Below are 23,278 nucleotides of genomic sequence, written 5' to 3'. Positions count from 1 at the left end.
GCATTCAACAGGTTGAAAAACAGGTGGCACCCGGTCGTGTTTCTCTTTTTTTCCCCGAAGAGACTGCTGCTGGTTTTCTTCGCTCGCTTGGGGAAGAGCTTTTTGCGCACGGGTTAGCTGAAAACATTACTATCTTCTGCTTTTCCAGGCCAAAGCTGCGTTTTTCCTGTAAGTTTGGGGTGTGTAGAGGAAAAAGCCACAACAGCTTTCTCTGGTGTGGACTGGGCCCCTGGGGAAAATATCCCAGGATCTGTTAACCGCTAGCAGAAACGACAGAGTATGTATGGGCAATTAATCCTGGTACAGGCAAGTATCCGGCTCAGAGGTTTAGGAAGGAGCCGTCAGGGTTGACTTCCCCGCGTCCCCACCTAGGGGGAGATCGACTCCGCGGGAGCTGCTGATCCCACCCACGCAGGTGCTGGGCTTGTAGGCAGCAGGATCTTCCGGAAGGACTAGAACTGACGCATCCCACTCCCAAAGAGAAGCAGACAGGGTTGACTTCCCCGCGTCCCCACCTAGGGGGAGATCGACTCCGCGGGAGCTGCTGATCCCACCCACGCAGGTGCTGGGCTTGTAGGCAGCAGGATCTTCTGGAAGGACTAGAACTGACTCATCCCACTCCCAAAGAGAAGCAGACGTGTCATGCATGACAGTGAAGGCCGGACTACAAGGCCCTCAAGAACAGTTTGGGTCCTCGCTAATGGCCTTGGGAGACCACGCAAGACTGGTCAGAAAAGCCATGTAGAAAGGCTTTTCATGGGCCGGGTGCGGTGACTCGCCTCTAAACCCAGCACTTTGAGAGGCCGAGACGAGTGGATCACTTGAGGCCAGGAGCTGGAGACCAACCTGGGCAACATGGTGAAAATACAAAAAATTAGCCGGGCGTCGTGGCTCGTGCCTGTAATTCCAGCTGCTCGAGAGGCCGAGGCAGGAGAATTGCTTAAACCCGGGAGGCGGAGGTTGCACTGAGCCGAGATGGCGCCACTGCACTCCAGCCTGGGCGACAGAGCAAGACTCCGTCAAAAAAAAAAAAAAAAAAAAAAAAAGAAAAGAAAAAAAGGAAGGAAGGAAAGAAGGAAGGGAGGGAGGGAGGGAGGGAGGGAGGGAGGCTTTTCATGAATACTTTTAGAGTCTCCTGACAGCCTCTGTACATGTCCCCAGGAGGAAACAAGACACTCTGATGTTCAGGGCCACCATCCTGACATGGACCTTTCCTTCAATTATAATGTTGCCATTTTGCTATCTTAAGACCCTTATGTCCAAGCCTTCTCAGACCTCAGCACCCCCGGGATATGTGTAATAGAAGGGTAAATACAGGCTAGGCGCCGTGACTCACGCCTTGTAATCCCAGCACTTTGGGAGGCCCAGGTGGGTAGATCACCTGAGATCAGGAGTTCGAGACCAGCTTGACCAACATGGCAAAATCCTGTCTCTACTAAAAATACAAAAATTAGCCGGGCGTGGTGGTGCGTGCCTGTAATCCCAGCTACCCGGGAGGCTGAGGCAGGAGGATCGCTTGAACCCAGGAGTCAGAGAGGTTGCAGTGAGCCGAGATCATGCCACTTGTACCACTCCAGCCAGCCTGGGTGACAGAGCGAGACTCTGTCTCAAAAAAAAAAAAAAGAAAAGAAAAAAAAAAAAAGAAAAAAAAAAAGTAAATACAAAACTGGAAGAAGGAAAGAAAAATGTTGGCCGGGCACGGTGGCTCACGCCTGTAATCCCAGCACTTTGGGAGGCCGAGGCGAGAGGATCACTTCTTGAGCCCAGGAGTTGGAGACCAGCCTGGGCAACACAGCGAGAGACCTCGTCTCTAAATTAAAACAAACCAAACCAAACCAAAACAAAACAAAACAAAAGGCAGGAGGAGGCTGCAGTGAGCAGTGATGGTGCCACTGCACTCCCACCCGAGTGACAAGAGCCTGCCTCAAAAAAGAAAAAAGAAAAAACATGTGCCCCTGGTGCCATAACGAAAAGAGATGTTTCCCCTTCCTTTGAGGCGTGAGTCTCTGCTTTTGGAGACAGGGTCTGTCTCTGTCACCCAGGCTGGGGTGCAGTGGCGTTATCCTGGCTTACTCTGCAGCCTCGAACTCCTGGGTTCAGGCGGTCCTCCGGCCTCAGCCTGCCTCCTAGCTGGAACCACAGGTGTGCGTTACCACACAAGGCTAACTGGCTAATTTTAATTTTGTTTTGTTTTGTTTTGTTTTGTTTTGATAGAGACGGTGTCTTCCTATGTTGCCCAGGCTGGCCTCAAACTCCTGGGCCCAAGCGATCCTTCCGCCTCGGCCCCCCAAAATGCTGAAATTACGGGTGTCAGCCGCCACGCCTGGCCTACGTGAGTCATATTAACAGCTAAATAAGCCTCTTGCCAGTTTTACAACCTAGGAAGGTTTACCCTTGAGGGCCTTGAAGCCACCAACTCAAAAGGTAAATTTCAAGGAAGATAGTGTCCCCCATCTCCTTTCTATCTCTGGGAATGTACTTGACTGGTTGATTGATATTTGTGGACGGTTTTTTTTTTTTTTTTTTTTCTTTTTTGAGACAGAGTCTTGCTCTATCGCCCGGGCTGGAGTGCAGTGGTGCAATCTCGGCTCACTGCAACCTCCGCCTCCCGGGTTCAAGCGATGCTCCTGCCTCAGTCTCCCAAGTAGCTGGGATTACAGGCGCGTGCCACCACGTCCGGCTAATTTTGTATTTGTAGTACAGACGAGGTTTCACCATGTTTGCCAGGCTGGTCTCAAACTCTTGACCTCAGGTAATCCGCCCGCCTCGGCCTCCCAGAGTGCTGGGATTACAGGCGTGAGCCACTGCACCCGGCCTCTATCTCTGGGAATTTAGCCTAGGTGGCTGGCTCCAAGTCATCACTACCTCCTTGTCATGGAGGTATCAGAGGCTTTATTTTCCCTTTGGCTAAAGGCAGTTAATAACACAGCTGACCACTCCAATTGCCAGTTGAATTGAGGATGAACTGTGTGTAGCAAATGGTGCTAAGTTTCTTTCTCGAGGACAAATTCTTGACAACATGTATTTCAGGGCTTGCATCTGCCTACCTATGTAAAGGGGTGACATTTCCTGGGGCTATAAACGGAATTGTCGGCCAGACGCCGTGGCTCACACCTTCAATCCCATCTCTTTGGGAAGCCAAGGCGGGAGGGTCACTTGAGCCCAGGAGTTTGAGACCAGTCTGGGCAACATATGGAGACTTCCTGTCTACTTAAAAAAAGAAAAGAAAAAAAGAAACATTGCAGTTCTGTATCCAGAAGTCCCACAGTCTACCACTGATTTCCTCAGCAGTTTCTCCAGGCTGTCTCAGAATTTACTGGCATAGATCCAGGAGCAGATCAGAATTCTGCCCAGGTCTTAGCCCACCTTTGTCTCGGCTCTCTTACTGACTATCCAAACTCAAGTTAGGCAAAAAGTGGTAGGGTAGGCCCGGCGTGGTGGCTCACGCCTGTAATCCCAGCACTTTGGGAGGCCGAGGCGGGGGGCGGATCACCTGAGGTCGAGAGCAGCCTGGCCAACGTGGCAAAACCCCGTCTCTACTGAAAATACAAAATTAGTCAGGGGTGGTGGTGGGTGCCTGTAATCCCAGCTACTCGGGAGGCTGAAGTAGGAGAATCACTTGAACCCGGGAGGCGGAGGTTGCGGTGAGCCGAGATGGCACCATTGCACTCCAGCCTGGGCAACAAAGAGCGAAACTCCGTCAGAAGGATAAAAGAAGAAAAGGTATACTCAGAAAAGGGTCATTCCCTCTCTCCTTCCACTCTGTTCTACGTCAGTCGGCCTGGTAAATAGTTTCATCAATTCTGGTTTATCAGGCTTGTATTTCTTTTCGCAAGAAGAAAAACACACTTTTTTTGCAAGAAGAAATAGACACAGGGTGGCATACTACACATACCCTTTTTCACTTTACTTTCCTCACTGTACAACATTGTCAATGTGCCATACCTAGGGAAACCTAGATAGAGGTCGAGCGAACCCTGCCCAAGACCCCAAGAACAGCATCAACGGAAATGTAAACGTACTAGGCACCACTCGAGGCCTGACTAGCCCAAGGGACTGATTTTCCAACAGTAAAGACAGGTTATCAAAGGATTCAGTCCAACTTTGAACTTCAATCTACAAAGTAATATTCATTTTAACTAGAAACGTCGGAGTAGATGTCTCTCGGTCCTCATTTTTCCCGAAGGTGAGCCCAAACTCGAGCCCTACTCTGCCCCTGCGCTGGGTCCCTCCGAGGGCGGGCGGTGGGGCCGCGAGCTCTCTCTCTCTCTCTGGTCCTCTCGGGTCTCCCTTTTAGGTCCCAGACCCGCGGCCGCGCGTCCAACCGCGCCCTCCCAGCACCCGAGCGGGCCCACCGCAGGTCTCGCGTCAACCAGGAGGAAAGACAGGAGCGCTGGAGGCGTCCCGCGGTAGTAGGGGCGTGGCATATGCAGATGTACACCGCGCGCGGAGCCTGCCGGTCCCTTCCGGCCTGGGACTCCCCCTTCCACGTCCCGCGCCGCGACATCGGGAGTGGTTTCGGGGTGGTTTTCCGGAGCGACGAGGGTTAACAAGGGGGTCTAGAAGGGGAGAGGGGGCTGGGGGTCGCGGGAGGGAAGTGACCGTGTGTTTAGTGTGTGGCGAGCGGGAGGGAGTGAGTGGACGGTGGACCGGGGGGGCTTGGAGTGTTTTTTTACTTATCAAGATAGATTTCATCATTTAGGATAAGCCCTGTTTTTTCTCACGGTGAGACGAATTCTTTGTACTTCGGTTGGATTGATAGCTACGATTTCCTCCTGTGTGGGAAACTCGACTGCCTAATTTGTGGAAGTTGGGACTGCGTTCGTGCTGTCTCCTGGTCTTTGGCTGTTTGGTTTTTTTTTTTTTTTTTTTTTTTTTTGAGACAGATTTCTGCTATGTCGTTCGGAGTGGAGTGCAGTGGCCGGATTTCAGCTTACTGCAAGCTCTGCCTCCTGGGTTTACACCGTTCTCCCGCCTCATCCTCCGGAGTAGCTGGGACTACAGGCGCCGGCCTGTAGAGATGGGGATTCACCGTGTTAGCCAGGATGGTCTCGATTTCCCGACCTCGTGATCCGCCCGTCTCGGCCTCCCAAAGTGCTGGGATTACAGGCTTGAGCCACCGTGCCCGGCAGGTTGTTTTTTTTTAAAGAGAGTTTTAGCTGATTTCTTGTTGCTTTGAGTCTTGCAGAGAAGAGGGTGCATGGTCTTCGTTTTCCCGTTTACGGCTGGTGGAGAAACTGGTTTACCACAGACAGAGTTTTTCTCGGAACGTAATTTTTTTATCGGGCCGTGGAAGGACTAACTTACGGCAGAGTTCTTTTCAGACTGACACCTCATTTCTTTGTTTTTCTTTGAGACGAAGTCTTAATTCGTCGCTCCGTCACTCAGGCAGGAGTGCAGTGGTGCGATCTCGGCTCCCTGCAGCCTCCGCCTCCCGGGTTCAAGCAATTCTGTCTCAGCCTCCCGAGTAGCGGGAACGACAGGCGCGCCGCCACGCCCGGCTAATTTTTGTATGTTTAGTAGAGATGGGATTTTACCATGTTGACCAGGATGGTCTTGATTTCCTGACCTCGTGATCCGCCCGCTTCGGCCTCCCAAACTGCTGGGATGACAGGCGTGAGCCACCGCGCCCGGCCTCTTTCTTCCTCCCCATCCTGTCTCTGTAGTACTTAGTACCTTGCTGCTTAGTAGTAGTGTGGCCCTCGGCCAGCAGCTTCAGCATCACCTGGCACCTTGGAGTGACTCACTTAAGAATGCAGACTCGGCCGGACGCTGTGGCTCACGCCTGTAATCCCAGCATTTTGGGAGGCCGAGGCGGGTGGATCACCTGAGATCAGGAGTTCGAGATCAGCCTGATCAACATGGAGAAACCCCGTCTCTACTAAAAATACAAAATTATCCGGGCGTGGCGGCGCATGCCTGTAATCCCAGCTACTCGGGAGGCTGAGACAGGAGAACCGCTTGAACCCGGGAGGCGGAGGTTACGGTGAGCCGTGATCGCGCCATTGCACTCCAGCCTGGGCAACAGAGCAAGACTCCGTCTCAAAAATAAATAAATAAATAATAAATAAAGAGTGCAGACTCTTAGGCCCCACCTTTGCAACATCTACTGAGTCAGAATGTGCAGTCTGTCCGCGGTGACGTTAAAGGAGCACTGATCCGAACATGCTGTATGTTTTAGTTTTCTATCTAAGTTCACCCACTTGGAATGTAAGCTCCAGGTCAGCGATTCTTGCCTATTTTGTTGACTGCTCCATCTACAGGTGGCTAGAAAGCTGCCTGGATTTCAATATATTTGTCGGATTAATCTGTTGACAACAGGTGCCCAGGTCCTAGCTCTGAACCCACGGGAGATTAATATTGTGTCTTTCCTACAGAGAAATCACAGAGTTGCAAATCCTCCCTGTTCAGCTTCATCAGCACTTAATACCATTTGCTGGAGCTCCTGAGTGAGAGCTAGGACGAAACTAGTCCCTGAACCCAGCGGGAGGATCCACTAGTCCACACCCTCGACCTCTGTCAGCCTCTTCAGCCCCTTCTCTCCTCGCTTGAGGAGAATGTGATCGTTGGACAGCCATCAGGAAAAGGTAAGTTTGGGGTAAGCACCTTGTTTTTCTCACACCGCTGCCCCTTCTATTTATCCGGTGGTTTAACCTGGTTTGAGCCAACATCATCTTGCCTGGATTAGCAGGTCTCCTGGTTGGTCTCCCTGCTTTTCATTTCATTTATTATTATTATTATTATTATTATTATTATTATTATTATTTATCAGACCATGCCACACGTCTGCTCAAAACCTGGTTCACCCAGGTTTTTTTTTTTTTTTTTTTTTTTTTTTTTGAGACGGAGTCTCGCTCTGTCGCCCAGGCTGGAGCACAGTGGCACGATCTCGGCTCACTGCAAGCTCCGCCTCCCGGGTTCACGCCATTCTCCTGCCTCAGCCTCGCGAGTAGCTGGGACTACAGGCGCCCGCCAACACGGCCGGCTAATTTTTTTTTGTATTTTTAGTAGAGATGGGGTTTCACCGTGTTAGCCAGGATGGTCTCATCTCCTGACCTTGTGATCCGCCCGCGTCGGCCTCCCAAAGTGCTGGGATTACAGGCGTGAGCCACCGCGCCTGGCCTGTTGTTTTTTGAGGCCGGGTCTCGCTCTGTCGCTCAGACTGGAATGCAGCGCCGCCATCTCGGCTTACTGCAACCTCTGCCTCCGGCGTTCAAGCGATCCTCCCGCCTCAGCCTCCCGAGTAGCTGGAGCAACAGAGGCACGCGCCACCACGCCCGGTTAATTTTTGTATTTTTTGTAGAGAAGGAGTCTCGCCATGTTGGCCAGGCTGGTCTCGAACTCCTGGGCTCAAGCGATCCGCCTACCTTGGCCTCCCAAAGTGCTGGGATGACAGGCGTGAGCCACCGGCCCCTATCGGGTTATCTTGTTTGATCACAAAACGGGCAATTTCTTGAGTGCAAGTCAGAAATGACCAGAGGGCACTTTGTGGGGCCACCCTGTGTTCCAGAGTGGGGGTGGGGGTGGTGTGAGGGTGGCTCCAGTGCCGCGGGGCTGAACGGCCCCTGATCCCTACTCTGGGGCTTCCGGGAGGGGCGCCGCGTGGCTGCGGCTGAGGGGGTCCGGGCTTCCTTTCTTCAAACTCGAGACTCTTGAGTTTTCCTTCCAGCGTCACTGCCTTCGGTTACTAGATATTCTGAGGTGGTTCGTGTCACTTTTACTCAGGAAGACGCGACAAACGAAAGTTACCACGATTTCTTACTGAGGCGGTTTCGCACTTAAAACGTCAATGGGCAAAAACTCCCAGCCTGAGTTTTCTTTTGTTTGTTTGTTTTTAGTTTTTTTGAGACGCAGTTTTTACTCTGTCGCCCAGGCTGGAGTGCAGTGTCACGATCTCCGCTCACTGCTACCCCGGCCTCCCGGGCTCAAGCGATTCTCCTGCCTCAGCCTCCCGAGTAGCTGGTATTACAGGCGTGCTGCCACCACGCCCGGCTAATTTTTGTATTTTTAGTAGAGACGGGGTTTCGCCGTGTTGGCCAGGATGGTCTCGAACTCCTGACCTCAGGTGATCCACCCGCTTCGGCCTCCCTCTCCCAAAGTGCTGGGATTACAGGCGTGAGCCACCGAGCCCGGCCCCGAATTTTCGATTACTTGAAGGTGAGCTCGATCTGGCGAGAAGAGAAGGGGCTAAATACTTGTTTTTTGGTGAAAGGAAGGTGAGACCAAACCCGAGCCCAGTTCTGCCCACGCTCTGGGTCTCTCCGCGGTTGGGCGGTGGGGCCGCGAGCCCTCTCTCTCTCTCTCCCTTCTCACTATCCTCTCTCTCTCTCTCTGCTGCTCTCTCTCTTCTCTCTCTTCTGTCACTCTCTCTCTCCTCCCCCACTCTCTCTCCCTTCTCACTATCCTCTCTCTCTCTGCTGCTCTCTTCTCTCTCTCTCTCTCCTCACTCTCTCCCTTCTCACTATCCTCTCTCTCTCTGCTGCCCTCTTTCTTCTCTTTCTCTCTCTCCTCACTCTCTCCCTTCTCACTATCCTCTCTCTCTCTCTGCTGCTCTCTTCTCTCTCTCTCTCTCCTCACTCTCTCCCTTCTCACTATCCTCTCTCTCTCTGCTGCTCTCTTCTCTCTCTCTCTCTCCTCACTCTCTCTCCCTTCTCACTATCCTCTCTCTCTCTGCTGCCCTCTTTCTTCTCTCTCTCTCTCTCCTCACTCTCTCTCCCTTCTCACTATCCTCTCTCTCTCTGCTGCTCTCTCTCTTCTGTCACTCTCTCTCTCCTCACTCTCTCTCCCTTCTCACTATCCTCTCTCTCTCTGCTGCCCTCTTTCTTCTCTCTCTCTCTCTCCTCACTCTCTCTCCCTTCTCACTATCCTCTCTCTCTCTCTGCTGCTCTCTCTCTTCTGTCACTCTCTCTCTCTCCTCACTCTCTCTCTCTCCTCACTCTCTCCCGTCTCACTATCCTCTCTGCTGCTCTCTCTCTTCTCTCTGTCACTGTCTCTCTCTCTCTCTCTCCGCACTCTCTCTCCTCACTCTCACTCTTTCTCCTCACTATTCTCTCTCTCCTCTCTCTCTCCCTCTCTCTCTCCTCACTCTCTCTCCCTTCTCACTATCCTCTCTCTCTCTCTGCTGCTCTCTCTCTTCTGTCACTCTCTCTCTCTCCTCACTCTCTCTCCCTTCTCACTATCCTCTCTCTCTCTGCTGCCCTCTTTCTTCTCTCTCTCTCCTCACTCTCTCTCCCTTCTCACTATCCTCTCTCTCTCTCTGCTGCTCTCTCTCTTCTGTCACTCTCTCTCTCTCCTCACTCTCTCCCGTCTCACTATCCTCTCTCTCTGCTGCTCTCTCTCTTCTCTCTGTCACTGTCTCTCTCTCTCTCTCCGCACTCTCTCTCCTCACTCTCACTCTTTCTCCTCACTATTCTCTCTCTCCTCTCTCTCTCTCCCTCTCTCTCTCCTCACTCTTTCTCCCCTCTCACTATCCTCTCTCTCTCTCTGCTGTCTCTCTCTCTTCTCTCTGTCACTCTCCCTCTTCTCACTATCCTTTCTCTCTCTGCTGTCTCTCTCCTCTGTCACTGTCTCTCTCTCTCTCCCCTCACTCTCTTCTCACTATCCCCTCTCTCTCTGCTGTCTCTCTTCTCTCTGTCACCGTCACTCTCTCTCTCTCTCCCCTCACTCTCTTCTCACTATCCTCTCTCTCTCTGCTGTCTCTCTTCTGTCACTGTGTCTCTCTCTCTCCTCTCCTCTCTCTGCTGTCTCTCTCTCCTCTCTCTCTCTCGCTCTCCTCTCTCTTCGCTCCCTCTCGTCCCCTCGGGTCTCCCTTTCAGGTCCCTGGTCTTCGGCCGCGCGCCCAGCTAGTCCCGGAGACACCCGTGGGCCTGCCCAGGGCCCTCGCTAGGTCAGGCATCCGGGAGCAGGAGAGACCAGAGCGCTGGGAACGTCCCCCAGCAAGGGCGTGACGTATGCAGATGAGGACAGCGCGCGGAGGCTGCCGGTCACGCTGGGCCTGGGCCCCCACGTCCCGCGCGGCGACATCCGAGTGCTGCCGGGGTGGTTTTCCGTAGCGGCGAGGGTGGGGCGAGGGAGCTGGAGAGGGTGAGGGGGAGAGGAGGCGGGGCCGACAGCTCATACTTAACCTGGCAGGAGAGAGGTCATCATGCAGGTGGCTTTCTCAGGGCGAGGCTTATCCATTGCCCTCCGGATGTGCTGAGCCCGGCGATTATCCCCGAATGTGGGCAACTCGACTGCGTAATTTGTGGTAGTAGGGGACTGCGTTAGCGCTCTGCTCTCCCTTGATCCTTTTTAACCTGTTCTGAAAAGCACGCTTTTGCTTTCGTGCTCCTCAGGAGCAGCCGCCCGTGATCAGGGGCTCGTTGTTCTTCGCGTTGTGCTCCTGCGTCTTCGTGACTCGAACTGCTTGTTTGTCACGAGCCTGGGGTTTCAGGGGTGCACGCGTGGTCTTATTATAGTCATGATTGCCGATTCTTGGCAAGCTGCAAGATCGGGGACCTGTCTAGGTAGGAAGTAAAGGTGGGTGTTTTCCTCCTCTTTTTAGCTGTTTTTTTTTTTTTTCTCGTTTATGTCTAAACTAGGTGATATTTGGAGATCGGACACTGTGGGGTGATGCAGAATACAGGATCCTTGTTATATAAATTACTGGGGCTTCTTTTTTAAACTTGCAGGTCTGGTTTGTCAGGAACCGAGTCTGATAGAATCCCCCGAGTCTGACACGGTGGTGGTGGTGGTTTGGTTGGTGGTGGTTGTTTTTTTTCTTTTTTTCCCCTAAAGTCTGCACACAGCTTAGGTTGGTTGTTTTTTCCCTTGAGCAGACACTTTAATCCGCAAAATGGGATGACTCCTACGTTGCAACACCTTGTAACACTTTGCCGCCTTCGGCTGACAGCACATGCCCTAAACATCTTACTTCAGTTTCACAATATTACAGTTTGTCTAGTAGTGTGATGTCTTATGTCCCTGCCGAGGGAGAAATTGAGGGAGAAATTGTAACAAAGCCAAAGTATCAGTTTACATTGCCCTTGAGTTTCATAGGTTACCAGCAAATCATCTGCGTATTAAATCATTCTAGATCCCTCTGGTGGGACACATTTCTCTAAGTTTTCTTGTAAAGGACAGGAAAATAGTGGGAGAGTTCTGAAACCCTCTGCCATAAATATCGAACTTTGCCATAAATATGGGATTCCATAAGAATTTAGACTCATCCGTTAGAGGGATACAAAAGCAGGCAGAACATAGATCAACTACAGGGAAAAATTTTGCAAACAGCACTAAATTTAGAATAACTGCAGAGTTACGAACTACAGGAGTTAATGAAACAAGGAATTTATTTACTTCGCTAAGATACCGTTTTATATTACCTCTTTACAGGATGAGTGTCCTTTTTAAAATAAGCTCTTGCTTTTTTTTTTTTTTTTTTTTTGCTTTTTTTTTTTTGAGACGGAGTTTTGCTCTTGTTGCCCAGGCGTGAGTGCAGTGGCGCGATCTCGGCTCACCGCACCCCGCAACCTCCCCCGAACCTCCACCTCCTGGGTTCAAGTGATTCTCCTGCCTCAGCCTTCTGAGTAGCTGGGATTACAGGCATGTGCCACCATGCCCGGCTAATTTTGTGTTTTTAGTAGAGATGGGGTTTTTCCCTGTTGGTCAGGCTGGTCTCGAAATCCTGATCTCTGGTGATCCACCCGCCCCCGCCTTCCAAAGTGCTGGGATTACAGGCGTGAGCCGCTGTGCCCGGCGGGCTCTTGCTTTTTTCTTTTTCTTTCTTTCTTTGTTTCTATTATTTTTATTTATTTATTTTTTTGAGACAGAGTTTCACTCTTGTTGCCCAGGCTGCAGTGCAATGGCACAATCTTGGCTCACTGCAACTTCCACCTTCTGCGTTCAAAAGCAATTCTCCTACCTCAGCCTCCTGAGTAGCTGGGATTACAGGTGTGCACCACCACACCCGGCTAATTCTGTATTTTTAGTAGACACAGGGTTTCAGCATGTTGATTAGGCTGGTCTCGAACTACTGACCTCAAGTGATCCACCTGCCTCGGCCTCCCAAAGTGCTGGGATTACAGGCGTGAGCCACTGTGCCTGGCCTTTTTCTTTTCCTTTTTTTTTTTTTTTTTTAGCGGAGTTTCCTTCTTGTCGCCCTGGCTGGAATGCAGTGGTGTGATCTCAGCTCACTGCAGCCTCCGCCTCCCTGATTGAAGCGATTCTCCTGCCTCAGTCTCCTGAGTAGGTGGGATTACAGGCACGCAGCACCATGCCCAGCTAATTTTTGTGTTTTAGTAGAGATGGGGTTTCACCATGTTGGCCAGGCTGGTCTCCAACTCCTGACCTCAAGTGATCCACCTGTCTCAGCCTCCCAGAGTGCTGGGATTACAGGCATGAGCCAGCGTGCCCAGCCTTAATTTTTTGTTCTCTTCTTCTTCTATTACTATTTTTTAAAATAGAGACAGGTTTCCCTATGTTGCCCAGGCTAATCTCAAACTCCTGGTCTCAAGCGGTCCTCCTGCCTCAGCCTCCCAAAGTTTCTGGGATTACAGGCTTGAGCTACCACACCCGGCCACAAGGGCCTTTTTAAAATAGGCTCCTATTTTTTTTGTTGTTGTTTGTTTCGTTGTTTAATTGTTATATAAACGGTTTTATTCCATCAAATTGAGTTATCTACAAAGGATATCATTTTATACCTGACCATGGTTTGTCCTTTTGGTGAGTTATTGGTTCTCTCTCTCCAAATAGCATCATTATTCCCTAATGTCTAACGTCATGCATGCACCAATTTGTTTCAGCCCGGATGCTTTTCCAGTTCACTGTGAAACTCTCTCTCTCTCTCTGCCATACTCCTTTTCTTTCAGAAGGCATACAAGTACCAACTAGGTGTCTCTTTCTCCAAGGAGTTCCACAAAATATTCCATCCAGAGTGCAGATGATGGTAGGGAGTCTTTAATTTACACAGGTGTCTTCCCAGTAGGTTTATAGGAGAATCAAGAGAATGAAAGAACACACGTTCCTCAGTCAGAGGTCCTATCTGTATGAGAACTGCCAGCGAAAAGTAGCAAGTAGAAAGTTTACCTGGAAAATCAACAACCTGCATTGATCTATCACCAGATGAAAATCGGGAAATTTCAGAAGAACCTGAAGAATAAGTAGCACTGAAGGACCAGGGGCAGTGGCTCATGCCTATAATCCCAACGCTTGGGGAGGTGGAGGCGGGCGGATCACTTGAGGTCAGGAGTTTGAGACCAGCCTGGCTAACATGATGAAACCCCGTCTCTACTAAAAATACAAAAATCAGCTGGGCCTGGTGGTGGGTGCCTGTAATCCCAGCTACTCAGGAGACTGAGGCAGGAGAATCACCTGAACCTGAGAGGCGGAGGTTGCAGTGAGCCAAGATCATGGCACTGCACTCTAGCCTGGGTGACAGAGCAAGATTCTGTCTCAGGAAAAAAAAAAAAAAAAAAAAAAAAAAAGTAGCACCAGTATCTGTCAAAGAAGGTAAGGCTATTTTTTGGGCTGAAGAAATTATTGACACATAGGGTTGGTTCTCCTGTTTCCCCTGCCAAGACTCCCCCAATCTGTCAATTTTGCGATATTTCACAATTATTTTTCAGCTAAGAGTTTTGTCCTTCTGGGCTCTCCTGATTCCCTGGTCCCTGCAACTTCTGCATTCTCTGGTGTCTCTTTCCTTTTTTCTTTTTTTCTTTTTTCTTTTTTTTTTTTTTGAGACGGAGTCTCGGTCCCTTGCCCAGGCTGGAGTGCAGTGGTGCGATCTCGGCTCACTGCAGGGAGATCTCCACATCCCGGGTTCAAGCAATTCTCCTGCCTCAGCCTCTGGAGTAGCTGGGACTACAGGCGCGCACCACTGCGCAAAGCTAAGTTTTGTATTTTTAGGAGAGATGGGGTTTCACCATGTTGGCAAGGATGGTCTCGATCTCCTGACCTTATGATCCGCCCGCCTCAGCCTCCGAAAGTGCTGGGATTACAGGCGTGAGCCACTGTGCGCAGCCCTCTGGAGTCTCTTTCTACAATCCCTCTTCTGCTCTCCTGGCCCTTGCAATAACGACTTAAAAGGTGTTCCTGTTTCCTTTGCTCCCCTCATAGGAGATCCAGAGTAGGGACTGATTCCCCTTAGTTGTGAGCAGCTAGCATAGCAGTTTAGCCTTTCCTCTTTTCTTCTTTCTCTAGACTGTCCCCAAATCTTAGTAGAGTCTCGCTGTATTGCTCAGGCTGGAATGCAGTGGTGCGATCTTGGCTTACTGCAGGGAGATCCCCGCCTCCCAGGTTCAAGTGATTCTCCTACTTCAGCCTCCCGAGTAGCTGGGATTACAGGCACCCACCACCACCCCTGACTAATTTTGTATTTTCAGTAGAGACGGGGTTTTGCCACGTTGGCCAGGCTGCTCTCGACCTCAGGTGATCCGCCCCCCGCCTCGGCCTCCCAAAGTGCTGGGATTACAGGCGTGAGCCACCACGCCGGGCCTACCCTACCACTTTTTGCCTAACTTGAGTTTGGATAGTCAGTAAGAGAGCCGAGACAAAGGTGGGCTAAGACCTGGGCAGAATTCTGATCTGCTCCTGGATCTATGCCAGTAAATTCTGAGACAGCCTGGAGAAACTGCTGAGGAAATCAGTGGTAGACTGTGGGACTTCTGGATACAGAACTGCAATGTTTCTTTTTTTCTTTTCTTTTTTTAAGTAGACAGGAAGTCTCCATATGTTGCCCAGACTGGTCTCAAACTCCTGGGCTCAAGTGACCCTCCCGCCTTGGCTTCCCAAAGAGATGGGATTGAAGGTGTGAGCCACGGCGTCTGGCCGACAATTCCGTTTATAGCCCCAGGAAATGTCACCCCTTTACATAGGTAGGCAGATGCAAGCCCTGAAATACATGTTGTCAAGAATTTGTCCTCGAGAAAGAAACTTAGCACCATTTGCTACACACAGTTCATCCTCAATTCAACTGGCAATTGGAGTGGTCAGCTGTGTTATTAACTGCCTTTAGCCAAAGGGAAAATAAAGCCTCTGATACCTCCATGACAAGGAGGTAGTGATGACTTGGAGCCAGCCACCTAGGCTAAATTCCCAGAGATAGAGGCCGGGTGCAGTGGCTCACGCCTGTAATCCCAGCACTCTGGGAGGCCGAGGCGGGCGGATTACCTGAGGTCAAGAGTTTGAGACCAGCCTGGCAAACATGGTGAAACCTCGTCTGTACTACAAATACAAAATTAGCCGGACGTGGTGGCACGCGCCTGTAATCCCAGCTACTTGGGAGACTGAGGCAGGAGCATCGCTTGAACCCGGGAGGCGGAGGTTGCAGTGAGCCGAGATTGCACCACTGCACTCCAGCCCGGGCGATAGAGCAAGACTCTGTCTCAAAAAAGAAAAAAAAAAAAAAAAAAAACCGTCCACAAATATCAATCAACCAGTCAAGTACATTCCCAGAGATAGAAAGGAGATGGGGGACACTATCTTCCTTGAAATTTACCTTTTGAGTTGGTGGCTTCAAGGCCCTCAAGGGTAAACCTTCCTAGGTTGTAAAACTGGCAAGAGGCTTATTTAGCTGTTAATATGACTCACGTAGGCCAGGCGTGGCGGCTGACACCCGTAATTTCAGCATTTTGGGGGGCCGAGGCGGAAGGATCGCTTGGGCCCAGGAGTTTGAGGCCAGCCTGGGCAACATAGGAAGACACCGTCTCTATCAAAACAAAACAAAACAAAACAAAACAAAATTAAAATTAGCCAGTTAGCCTTGTGTGGTAACGCACACCTGTGGTTCCAGCTAGGAGGCAGGCTGAGGCCGGAGGACCGCCTGAACCCAGGAGTTCGAGGCTGCAGAGTAAGCCAGGATAACGCCACTGCACCCCAGCCTGGGTGACAGAGACAGACCCTGTCTCCAAAAGCAGAGACTCACGCCTCAAAGGAAGGGGAAACATCTCTTTTCGTTATGGCACCAGGGGCACATGTTTTTTCTTTTTTCTTTTTTGAGGCAGGCTCTTGTCACTCGGGTGGGAGTGCAGTGGCACCATCACTGCTCACTGCAGCCTCCTCCTGCCTTTTGTTTTGTTTTGTTTTGGTTTGGTTTGGTTTGTTTTAATTTAGAGACGAGGTCTCTCGCTGTGTTGCCCAGGCTGGTCTCCAACTCCTGGGCTCAAGAAGTGATCCTCTCGCCTCGGCCTCCCAAAGTGCTGGGATTACAGGCGTGAGCCACCGTGCCCGGCCAACATTTTTCTTTCCTTCTTCCAGTTTTGTATTTACTTTTTTTTTTTCTTTTTTTTTTTTTCTTTTCTTTTTTTTTTTTTTGAGACAGAGTCTCGCTCTGTCACCCAGGCTGGCTGGAGTGGTACAAGTGGCATGATCTCGGCTCACTGCAACCTCTCTGACTCCTGGGTTCAAGCGATCCTCCTGCCTCAGCCTCCCGGGTAGCTGGGATTACAGGCACGCACCACCACGCCCGGCTAATTTTTGTATTTTTAGTAGAGACAGGATTTTGCCATGTTGGTCAAGCTGGTCTCGAACTCCTGATCTCAGGTGATCTACCCACCTGGGCCTCCCAAAGTGCTGGGATTACAAGGCGTGAGTCACGGCGCCTAGCCTGTATTTACCCTTCTATTACACATATCCCGGGGGTGCTGAGGTCTGAGAAGGCTTGGACATAAGGGTCTTAAGATAGCAAAATGGCAACATTATAATTGAAGGAAAGGTCCATGTCAGGATGGTGGCCCTGAACATCAGAGTGTCTTGTTTCCTCCTGGGGACATGTACAGAGGCTGTCAGGAGACTCTAAAAGTATTCATGAAAAGCCTCCCTCCCTCCCTCCCTCCCTCCCTCCCTTCCTTCTTTCCTTCCTTCCTTTTTTTCTTTTCTTTTTTTTTTTTTTTTTTTTTTTTTGACGGAGTCTTGCTCTGTCGCCCAGGCTGGAGTGCAGTGGCGCCATCTCGGCTCAGTGCAACCTCCGCCTCCCGGGTTTAAGCAATTCTCCTGCCTCGGCCTCTCGAGCAGCTGGAATTACAGGCACGAGCCACGACGCCCGGCTAATTTTTTGTATTTTCACCATGTTGCCCAGGTTGGTCTCCAGCTCCTGGCCTCAAGTGATCCACTCGTCTCGGCCTCTCAAAGTGCTGGGTTTAGAGGCGAGTCACCGCACCCGGCCCATGAAAAGCCTTTCTACATGGCTTTTCTGACCAGTCTTGCGTGGTCTCCCAAGGCCATTAGCGAGGACCCAAACTGTTCTTGAGGGCCTTGTAGTCCGGCCTTCACTGTCATGCATGACACGTCTGCTTCTCTTTGGGAGTGGGATGAGTCAGTTCTAGTCCTTCCAGAAGATCCTGCTGCCTACAAGCCCAGCACCTGCGTGGGTGGGATCAGCAGCTCCCGCGGAGTCGATCTCCCCCTAGGTGGGGACGCGGGGAAGTCAACCCTGTCTGCTTCTCTTTGGGAGTGGGATGCGTCAGTTCTAGTCCTTCCGGAAGATCCTGCTGCCTACAAGCCCAGCACCTGCGTGGGTGGGATCAGCAGCTCCCGCGGAGTCGATCTCCCCCTAGGTGGGGACGCGGGGAAGTCAACCCTGACGGCTCCTTCCTAAACCTCTGAGCCGGATACTTGCCTGTACCAGGATTAATTGCCCATACATACTCTGTCGTTTCTGCTAGCGGTTAACAGATCCTGGGATATTTTCCCCAGGGGCCCAGTCCACACCAGAGAAAGCTGTTGTGGCTTTTTCCTCTACACACCCCAAACTTACAGGAAAAACGCAGCTTTGGCCTGGAAAAGCAGAAGATGGTAATGTTTTCAGCTAACCCGTGCGCAAAAAGCTCTTCCCCAAGCGAGCGAAGAAAACCAGCAGCAGTCTCTTCGGGGAAAAAAAAGAGAAACACGACCGGGTGCCACCTGTTTTTCAACCTGTTGAATGCCAGGGGAAAGCGCGAACGCAGTCCCCCACTACCACAAATTATGCAGTCGAGTTTCCCACATTTGGGGAAATCGCAGGGGTCAGCACATCCGGAGTGCAATGGATAAGCCTCGCCCTGGGAAAACCACCTTCGTGATCATGGTATCTCCCCTGCCAGGTAAGTATGGGTTGTCATTCCCGCTTCCTCTCACACTCTCGTGCCCACCACACTCTAACACACGGTCACTTCTCTCATGCGGCCCCAGCCGCCTCACCCTCTCCAGTCCCCTTGCTCCATCCTCGCCGCTAGGGAAAGTCACACCGGCAGCACTTGGAAATCCGCACGGGACGTGGGGTCCCAGACCGACCGTGACCGGCAGCCTCCGCGCGCCGTGCTCATCTGCATATGCCACGCCCTCGCTGGGGGACGTCCCTGGCGCTCCGGTCTCTCCAGCTGCCTGCCCGGGGACCTACTGAGGGACAGGCCTGGGTGTCTCGGGGCTGGGTGGGCGCAAGTGGGGGCGCGGCCGGGAGTCTGGAACCTGAAAGGGAGACCTGAGAGGACGAGAGAGAGAGAGACCGAGACACAGAGAGAGAGACAGTGACAGAGAGAGAGAGAAGAAGAAGAGGGCGAGAGGGAGAGAGCGAGAAGAAGAAGAGGGGGAAAGAGAGAGAGAGAAAGAGAAGAGAAGAGGGGGAGAGAGGGGGAGAGAGGGAGAGGGGAGGAGGGGAGAGAGAGAAAGAGCTTGCGGCCCCACCGCCCAGTCCCCGAGGGACCTAGCGTCTGGGCCCGGCGGGGCTCGGGTTTGGGCTCACCTTCCTCTCAGCAAAAAGCAAGTTTCGGCCCCTTCTCTTCTCGCCAGCCCAACAGAAGTCTTCCCCACAGGACACGACTATTATGAAGTTCCCCTCCTCCCCCCGGTTAAACATTAAGCACTAAGATTTCCCCAAGCAGCTTGACAGAACATCGTTTTCCTTGAGCATCTTCCCTGGTAGGCCTGTCAGAAATGGCTGCAACTAACAGGAGAACCTAAAGGAGAGGGGCCGGGTGGAGTCGGGAGAGAATCAAGCCTCTTACTTTGAAGGAAAACAAATCAGGACAAAGTACAAAGTTGTCCACTATGCAAACCGTGCGTGCGCTGGTCGAGTTAAGTGTATAACGCTGGACAACAGACCGTGTTTAAACACTTGGGAAAATCTGTAAATACACTGTTATTATTTTATTATTATTATTGTTGTTGTTGTTGTTGTTGTTGTTGTTGTTGTTGTTGTTTTGAGACGGAGTTTCGCTCTTGTCCAGGCTGGAGTGCAATGGCGCGATTTCATCTCACCGCAACCTCCGCCTCCCGGGTTCAAGCGATTCTCCTGCCTCAGCCTCCGGAGTAGCTGAGTAGCTGGGATTACAGGCATGCGCCACCACGCCCGGCTAATTTCGTATTTTTAGTAGAGACGGGGTTTCTCCATGTTGGTAGGCTGGTCTCGAACTCCCGACCTCAGGTGATTTGCCCACTCTCAGCCTCTCGAAGTGTTGGGATTACAGGCGTGAACCACCATGCCCGGCCACTGTTATGTTTTATAGTCAATTCACCCGATCTGAGATATTCTAGGTAATCTGTTCAACCTTCATTTTATGCTCAGATGGTGAGCCGTCCTCGATTTTTTTTTTTTTTTTTGAGACGGAATCTCGCTCAGCCGCCCAGGCTGGAGTGCAGTGGCGCGATCTCCCCGGGTTCAAGTGATTCTCCCGTCTCAGCCTCCCGAGTAGCTGGGATTACAGGCACCCGCCATCATGCCCGGCTAATTTTTTCTATTTTAGTAGACCAGGCTGGTCTTGAACTCCTGACCTCAGGTGATTCGCTCGCTTCGGCCTCCCAGAGCGACCGCGCCCGGCCGATTTTTTTGGACAGTAACCCGAGAACTTTCTTCTTTACTACTTCTCCCATCGAGAAGTAGAGTCCAATTCCCCTCTCCTTGGATCTGGTTTGGCCTTATGCACAACGGCATTTGGCAGAAGCGATGTCCAGGGGCTCCCGAGGCTGGGTGGGAGGCATCCTTACAGCTCCAAAGGCATCTGGGTCTCCGGGAATCGTCTTGGAGGTTTGCGCCGCCATGGAAGAAGGCTGACTACGCAGGCTGCCGTGTCGTGAGGAAGCCCGAGGCTTTGTGGAGAGAAATACATGGAAACAGTTTCAGTCCCCAGCCGAGACCCTAGGCATCAGGGAGCAGAACATCAAAACTGTGGACTTGGGGATAGAAATGCATGATCATTGTTGTTGCAAAGCCCTTACGTTTTGAGGGTGGTCTTTTCGGGAAGCAATAGAGAAATGGAACGGGGAGACGGACAATGAGCAGACAAGTAATATGCAGCAGAAGGGGGAAAAACGTGGACCACGGGACAGAGAAGAGGGCACGGAGAGAAAAGGCTGCGGTTGAGGGCTTAACATGTTAGACAAGGGGGTCACGGAAAGCCTCCCTGCTTCTCTCTGTTTGCTCCAAACTCTTGCTTCTCTTTGCTTGCTCAGCATCAGCGCATAGAATCCCCAAAGGTCACCCCACAATGGCAGCCTCAGCTCCAGTTTACGTGTCCTGTTACAAGTCCTAGGACCACAACCAACTCTAGACTTGTGTGCTTTTCTTCTAATGTAATACCCACACACGCACACACACATTTTTGAGACGGAGTCTCGCTCTGTCACCAGGCTGGAGTGGGGTAGCACGATCTCAGCTCACTGCAACCTCCGTCTCCCGGGTTCAAGTGATTCTCCCGCCTCAGCCTCCCGAGTAACTGGGACTAGAGGCGCCCGCCACCAAGCCCGGCTAATTTTTTGTTATTTTTAGTAGAGACCGGGTTTCACCGTGTTACCCAGGATGGTCTTGATCTCCCGACCTCGTGATCCGCCCCCCTTGGCCTCCCAAAGTGCTGGGATTATAGGCGTGAGCCACTGCTGGCAGCCAAAAAGTTGTTTTAAAATTTTTTTAGCGATAGGATCTCGCTTAGTTGCCCAGGCTGGTCTTGAACTCCTGGGCTCAAACAATCTTCCCACTTTGGACCCCCAAAGTGCTGGGATTACAGGGGTAAGCCACCGCACCCAACCTCAATCTTCTTGTGATCTGTTATGTTGACAACCAAGACAGCTATTTAGTGGTTGGTGGGTGGACAGCGTATACAGCATGGACACACTGGACAGAGGCGTGACTCAATGTTCCAGGTAGGACGGCAACAGATTTCATCACGCTGCTCAGAACAGCATAAAATTTAAAACATAAATCGTTTCTGCAGTTTTTCATTTACTGTTTTCAGATTTCAGGTAACTGCTGTAACTCGAAGAAAAGTGAAACTGCAGAAAAGGCAGGACCACTGGACTGCTGCCTTCATTCTACGCCCACTTTTTTTTTTTTTTTTTTTTTTTTTTTTGAGATGGAGTCTCGCTCTGTCACCAGGGCGGGAGTGCAGTGGCCAGATCTCGGCTCACTGCAAGCTCCGCCTCCCGGATTCACGCCATTCTCCTGCCTCAGCCTCCCGTGTAGCTGGGACTACAGGCGCCCGCCACTTCGCCCGGCTATTTTTTTGTATTTTTTTTTTAGTAGAGACGGGGTTTCACCGTGTTAGCCAGGATGGTCTTGATCTCCTGACCTCGTGATCCGCCCGTCTCGGCCTCCCGAAGTGCTGGGATTACAGGCCCACTTTTTAGAGTGCATTCCCACAATAAGCACTCTAACAATGTAAACCAGGGGCCGGGGGATGCACCTTCCGCTCTACTTCCTTCCCCAGAAAAGATCACCTTGGTACAGAATAGCAAATGGTTAAGTGAAACACTGTATAGCTTTTGGCCCTATACTTAGTATTTCTTAACATTTACACAGCGTTTTCACATTTCCAAAGCACAGTACCAACGTTTATTAATCCTCACAACACCCCTGTGAGGTAGGTCAATAGGTCCTTTAGAGTAGAAAACTGAGGCAGAGGTCAAGCAAACCTGCCCTGGGCCACAGAGCGGCAGATGAAGGGGCTAGACCTGGATCCAGAAGCTAGGGCTCTTGGTCCTGCCTTCATCCACTGGTGGACATCACATGGGCTTATTTTTACCAGTGAAGGTTATGTGAAGGACAAAACGCACTCAGCCAGCAACGGAAAATCAACAGTTCAAACAGCACTGGGGAACACGTCAGTTAAAGAGACGAAACACTGATCAGCTCATGAATGAGACAAGAGAACATGCTGCTGAGGAAGTGTGGAATCATCACCACCCGGGACTAGACCAAGAATGGGCGCTCAGGAGGGTTCAGGAAAATGTAAACAAACTAGGAACCCATCCAAGGGGTGACAGGCCCAAATCCCTATGGGTCTCCAAATGGTAGAAAAATTAGAAAAAGATAGTGGAAAAATCCAACCACGCAACCTAACTTTAAACTAGGAATGACAGTAATGTTCATTCACATTAGAAAGGCCGACTGTGTTTGTAATATAACTACTGGCGATAGTATCCTATTTGTATGCCAACTTTCATCTCAAGTATTCTACTTTTCTTTCCCCACAGACAAACAAGTGTTGTTCTTTACAGCAGACCTCTTTCCCTCTACATACCAATCTATCCACTCGCATAACTACTAAGTGGCTCACTGGTATATGTCTCATGCTTAATTGGCTGAGCTAGGCGCGGAATCCTGGAAACCACAACAGACTGTACTTTGCTCCTGTATTTCAGGAATAACTGTCGCTAACCTGCCTCTGTCCGATTCCACCTTCTATGAAGTACACACAGAGGAGCAGTTCATTCTTTTGTAAAGGGATTGTTGGACTTTGTTCGAGATGCCATTTCAAAAGAAACGAGAAAAAGAAAAACTAAGACCTGCACTGTAAAGCATTATATAGGAGTAGATTTATTACAGCTACTCCACATTTTCCAGAGTGCTACGGTGTCTCGGTAGGAGGCAGGAACCCGAGTTCCTCGTTCAGAAACAGTGTTGGAAACAGTCTCCCGATGGAGATCAAGTGGCTGTCATCTGCCTGGTCTCCTCAAGTATCGAGTGGGATCAGTTGAGGGCTGAGCAAAAGTGGGGACTGGGAAGATGACGAGAAAATATAACTTTTCGGTAGATTGTCGAGGCCAAAGTCCGACTGAGGAGTGAAGAGTGTGAAGGAGCGGTTGAGAGCCTCACGGTGTGGAAGGCATAAGGGTTAGAGGCGAGGTTGGCGAGATGCGGGTGCTGGTGTCTGAGGACCTATTGGATTTCGGGCCGTGTGTCCCTCAGCGTCTAGATTCCTGCTTCGTAGGTGATGAGACACTGCATGTAGCGTGTTCCCCTCAGAGACTACCACTTACGAGAGTGCCCATCATTATTTTTGGTGGCAAGGTAGCTGCTATTTTCCTGTAAGCAGAAGCCGCGGAAGAAAATGGT

The 23,278-nt window shown here is 51.0% G+C and overlaps 1 long non-coding RNA gene and 2 other non-coding genes across 5 annotated transcripts; 2 read left to right on the top strand and 1 right to left on the bottom strand.

Annotated features, from left to right (window-relative positions):
• The first annotated feature begins 1,128 nt into the window (after positions 1-1,128).
• Positions 1,129-21,146, top strand: LOC140710082 (uncharacterized). Of its 3 annotated transcripts, none has more exons than XR_012090936.1 (3): positions 1,129-2,332; positions 6,378-6,587; positions 19,179-21,146. It is a non-coding gene; the product is annotated as an uncharacterized lncRNA (long non-coding RNA). The 3 variants fall into 3 exon arrangements; XR_012090935.1 differs by having other exon boundaries at positions 1,129-2,424; XR_012090934.1 differs by lacking the exon at positions 1,129-2,332 and adding an exon at positions 4,632-5,132.
• LOC119619139 (U1 spliceosomal RNA) lies at positions 10,116-10,278 on the top strand. Its single transcript, XR_005235578.1, has one exon. It is a non-coding gene; the product is annotated as a U1 spliceosomal RNA (small nuclear RNA).
• On the bottom strand, positions 17,901-18,064 carry LOC119619172 (U1 spliceosomal RNA). Its single transcript, XR_012091116.1, has one exon. It is a non-coding gene; the product is annotated as a U1 spliceosomal RNA (small nuclear RNA).
• Positions 21,147-23,278: the final 2,132 nt, after the last annotated feature.

The sequence above is a fragment of the Chlorocebus sabaeus genome, chromosome 24, assembly GCF_047675955.1.
Source record: "Chlorocebus sabaeus isolate Y175 chromosome 24, mChlSab1.0.hap1, whole genome shotgun sequence".
In the NCBI taxonomy this organism is placed as follows: Eukaryota; Metazoa; Chordata; class Mammalia; order Primates; family Cercopithecidae; genus Chlorocebus; species Chlorocebus sabaeus.
The sequence above is the reverse complement of the archived record's forward strand: the minus strand, read 5'-3'. Positions and strand labels throughout refer to the sequence as shown.